This window comes from Eumetopias jubatus, unplaced genomic scaffold (genome assembly GCF_037043125.1).
Source record: "Eumetopias jubatus isolate StellerSeaLion01/CBP00866 unplaced genomic scaffold, mEumJub1_p1.0 scaffold_9, whole genome shotgun sequence".
In the NCBI taxonomy this organism is placed as follows: Eukaryota; Metazoa; Chordata; class Mammalia; order Carnivora; family Otariidae; genus Eumetopias; species Eumetopias jubatus.
In genome coordinates, this window is record NW_028274815.1 from 10,032,896 (window position 1) to 10,038,107 (window position 5,212).

Consider the following 5,212-nt stretch of genomic DNA (forward strand, 5'->3'; position numbering starts at 1 on the left):
CGGAGCATGAGTGGTTTAAAAAAATTGAGAAAAGAAGTCACTGTTATGGGAAGGTTCTGAGTTGGGCATTCAACCCAAAGGTTTAGAACTCTCTAGAAAGCCTGATGACAGGCAACACGATGTAATAAAACACCATAGAGTTTCAGAAGAAACTCATTGCCCTGCTCCCCTTCCTCCCCAACACACACACACACACACACACACACACACACACACACACACACACACCCCTGTACAGCCATTGAGCAATAATGGGCCACCATGGAAAAAATTAATTGGTCTATCTGGGTCCTGGTTCCTTCATCTATAAAGTGAGGATAATAATACTTATTTAGAAGCATTGTGTAAGAACCAGAGAGAAAGAAAGTGGTACTCAAAAGGCATAATTAAATATAACTAACATTAAAGTTGGTAATAGAGAAGATTCCAAAGTAATGGGACAATTTATGGCATGGAACCTACAAGCAAACCACAGGCCTCATCGCCACTGGAGATGTATCTCCTGGTCCCAACTACATTTGAACCCCAGATCACCGTGAACCTGGCCAAAACCACTTCAGTGGCTGTAGCAGTGGATGTGTGCACCTTCTTCCCTGGATCTTTTTCTTCCTCCTTACACAAATGGAGGACAGAAACCCTTTCTAGAGTTGGCAGAGTGTTTAAGGAAGGCAACAAGGGATATGAAGTTGAACACAGAATAATGAAATGCTACTAATGGAACCTGGAGAGACAGTGAAGGAGTCAGTGTAAGACAGGGAACCTCCTAGAACCACTGCAGAGCAGGATGTGGAAATGGCATCCCAATTTGGTCTTGCATACACTGGCTAGTTAAACCTTGCATGGAGGAATAGTTAGGGGCACTTATCTTGGTTACTTTTACTGACCCTCATGCTAAGGCATCTGTAGATCCTATCAGGTGTATCTAGATGGCAACTCATACAAGAAGACCACAAATCTCCCCATTATTGGCCAAGCACACCCATACCTCCTTGATTTTGAACACATCATTCGAAAGCTGAGGAATCCATAAGGCCAGCTAGAACTGGGAACATGAACTTGAGCTGGAGGAGTCAAGCAAGGTGGAGAAAAAACCTTGGCAGGGAGTAATTCCTGGGAACCAAGGAGGCACCAAACATGGAGTAAGGTGTAACTCAAGTCATAGCCTCAGTGGTGGGAATCTGAAGTTCACAGAGTGGTGAGTAGCTGTTGGGTGTGTAACAGATGAGAGCGGGGGATGAAGTGGGTAACTTCCTGAATTCCAGCCCCATGCGTGAGTCTAAACTCCACGCTCCACGTATGGCCAAGAAAACTGCTCTGTATGCCTCCAGGGCTGCCATTCAGAGACCTCAATGGAAATGGGCTGTTCTGGAGTTGTGGAGTCCACAGTCTGCATGTTGGCATAAGGTAGCATTCTCTACGATTTGTCCTGGAAGTTGGTCACAAATTTTTGAGCCTAGCTATGGCTTGCTGTAAGAGCTGCTTCAGAAAGATGAAGGTCATCACATTTGGTAGATGTTAGCTTTGAAGTGATACAGTCGTCTTAGGAATTCTTTTCAAAAACCATTTATCTGATCAATAAACACAGCCCTTAGCTTAGGACTTCACACTTAGCAGGTACTTACCACTACATGCTTGCTGAATGAATGGACTAATGAGCACTGATGTAAAGGAGTGAGCATTTAAATTCATTGCAAAATGGAGAATGTTCTGGAAAGCATGCACAGCAGGCTAGTAAACTAAGGCGACTGGATTTGATCCAGTCTCGATGAAAGTGGATGGGTTAAAATGTGCCTCCCTTCTCTAATTGCCACATATTTTATCATAGCTGCATATTATATGTAGCCACTCCTACCACCGTACATTTAACCACTCCCACACATCTTACTGATACTCTAAGCGTTTTATCTATTTTATCAATTATTACTATTTTTTAAAGATTTTATTTAATAGTTGAGAGAGAGGGAGCGTACCAGAGGGAGCATGAGTAGCGGGGAGGGACAGAGGGAGAGGGAGAAGCCCACTCCCCCCTGCGCAGGGAACCCGATCTGGGGCTCCATCCCAGGACTCTGAGATCACAAATTGAGCCGAAGGCAGATGCTTCACCGACTGAGCCACCCAGGCATCCCTATCTATTATTACTATTATTAATCATTGCATGTTGGATTGCTCTGTATATGTATATGCCAATCATAATAATAGTGGGAATAGTAACAGTAATAATAACTATTTCTACTACATGCAAGACATTGTGCTCCTTGCTTTATACACATCTTCCATAATTTTCATGTGTTAGGTAAAATTCAGATAATAATTTCACCTTAAAATTAAGATATTCTAAATTCATCCAAGGTTGTATGGCTAAATAGTGAATGAATGAGAAGTCCCACCCAGATCTTCCTACTACTTGCTTTTTTTCAATCTGACCACGATTACTGTTAATAAACATAAAAATATTGAAGGCACTGGGTATAATTATCTAATATATCCTGCCCTGCAGTAGCTTCCAAAGGACATGAATCTGGCCTTTGAGAATGAGGAGGAGTTAGCCACTGCATACTTTACATCAGAAGTAATAAATGAACCATCAGTCATATAAGCATCAGTTCCACACCACTATCAGTTTATAATTTTCTTGATCTCTCTGGCTACAGGGCTCTCTCTTTCCTGGGAGGCTTGCTGGAATGTTCCTCTAGCGAGGATTTTTCTAAAACCCCAATAGGTCCCCGCCACTTCCCAGTTTAACTCCAGACTTGACACTGTATCTCCTCTACCAAGAAGAGCATGGGCTCTAGCTGGTCTTCCAATCCCTTCCCATTCTAATTCCAATCCATTTGGGCAGCCGCAGGCCTGGCCACTGCTCCTAAACTGCCAATCCTGGAGCCGTGGCAAGTTAACTAGAAATTTCAGAGGAGCCCACTGCTTTGCTTTTGCACATTTTTCTTCCTGCCTGAAATGTCAACAAGGATCTCTTATTCATGTTATTTTATGGCTCATAGAATTTTTTCAAGGTCCACCAAGACAGGAAATGTATTTTTTTTAAATCATTCTATCTCCAAATCCAGTGTCTGGCACATAGTAGGTTTCAGTAAATATTTGCTCTGGATTAATTCAAGTTAAAAAAAAAAAAAAATCACATTTTCTGGGAAAAGTCCCTGAAGTCCAGGAACAGTTGCTTCTTCCTGTGTGCGCCCTTGATATTCTAATTGCCACATTGTTATGCAATGAAATGATGTATTTCCATGCCTTTCTCTGGGGCTAGACTCTGAGCTCCTGGGTGGCAGAGACCAAATCTTACTCATACGTGGGTCCTTAACAACCCGCACAGGGCCTGGCTTATAGTAAGCCTGCATAGATTTCCTGGAATTGAAAATGTAATTCTAAAGCAATCACGTGAGCTGAGCAGGGCGGGTGTTATGCTTCTCATTTTACAGTTGAAGAAACAGGGACCCAGGGAGGAAAAAAGTCTTGACTCAATTTTCATTTAAAATTGGAGGCCCAGACGGGGCTGGGACAACGCCTCCCAACCCCTAGTTATAAAGCACTCTTGGTGGCCACTGAACAGAGGAGGCCAGTGTCTTTCTGATCCATCCGCAGAGGCTACTTCAGGCTGCTCCTGAGAACAGCACAAACACTTGAGTATCTTCAGGGGACAGAACTGGATTAAAGGACTCTGCTTAGCAGTCATGGTGATAGTCGTGGGGGAACCTGTGAATTCCCCTGGGGCCAGGGACCAAGTCCTAGGCAGGTTTGCCAACACTAAGATGGTGAGAGGTACCAGGACCCATGAGGCCACTTCTTGACCTTCTTTTCAAACTCTGGCCCTGTGGTGGCCTCCTATATAGTCAGTGTCCTCTCTGGCCAATTTCCCAGGAACTTTTTATCACTAGAGTAACTCAGTTGTGCATAATTATAAATAGGTCCCCTTTCTACTCAGAACAGTCCTACTGTGAAAAATAAATTGTATGGCCCCCTTCCCTCCTGCATTAGAAAATATGCATATGTCCATATAGAAGCTCAGAGGGCTCCAAGAGACTTTTAAATTCACCTTTCCCAGTCCCTTGCTTTTTTTTTTTTTTTTTTTAGATGTTCATCCCCCAACCACATTGCTTCTTGCTTTTTTTTTTTTTTTTTTTAGATGTTCATCCCCCAACCACATTGCTTCTGGTTTCCCAAGATACACTAGGTTAAGACTTGAGTTACAAACCTCTGAAGGAGTTCAAGCCCTTTGCTGTGTTTCTGCCGGAGCCAGAGGACTGGAGCCTCCCTAGAACGTTGGGAATAATTGGCAGGGAGGGGCGGGCGGTAAAACTGCGCCTGATTCTCAATGTTGAATGCCTTTGCTGTACTTGTGTGTGCTGGGGCCAGGGGTGGCTAACAGAAGAGATCTTGTTCAGCCCCGCACTCCGGTGGGAGCCAAGAGCCCTTGGATGCAGGTGTCTGTTTCACTGGGCCACCAAGGCCCTCTGGGCACTGCCCCGAGAGGGGAAGAATTAGTGATTAAATTCGGTCTGAGTCAAAAGGTGTCTTCAAGCTGAAAACACTCAAAGCCTCGGTGGTGGAGAGTGGAGGGGTAGGGAGGTGGTGACACCAGGGTGACACCAACCCAAAGCAAGCAACTGTTTTCTTTTTAAATGGGGACTAGGGTGTTGGGGAAAGATAATGAAACTAATTTTTGAAACTACATGCAGCACCACTGATGCAAGCGATCACCAGCAGGGAACAGCTCCTGGCTCAGAGGTGCAACCGAAGCGCGGTGGCCTGATGCTCTCAGGATGCCTGGCTTTCCGGGGAAAAGCGCCAGCAAGAGCAACTAGGTACGCAGAAGTACACTGAGCACCGCCTGCGGCGGCCCCGCGACCCTCCCCCTCCGTTGCGGGGTCGCTTTCTCCCAGCCCGGGGCCGCGGAAGGATATGGCACTGTTGCCGAGCCGGGGAGCCGTGAGGCCGGCGCCCGCGTCGGGGCCGAGAGCTGCAATGGTAGTGGCAGCGGCCGGCGGGCGCGGGGAGCCGCCCGAGGACTGGCAGCGGCGGGGCTGATTGATGGGCGCCCGGCTCAATGAGGGGGGCCCGGGCGGGGGTAGGGCGGGGCCGGCCCTGTGCTGAGCCAGTCGCGGGTGCCGCGGAGGGGGGGAGGGGGCGGAGGGGGCGGAGGCTCCGTGGAAATGTGTCGGTGACATTGAATGGGGAGACGGAGCGCGAGCGAGGCGCGCGC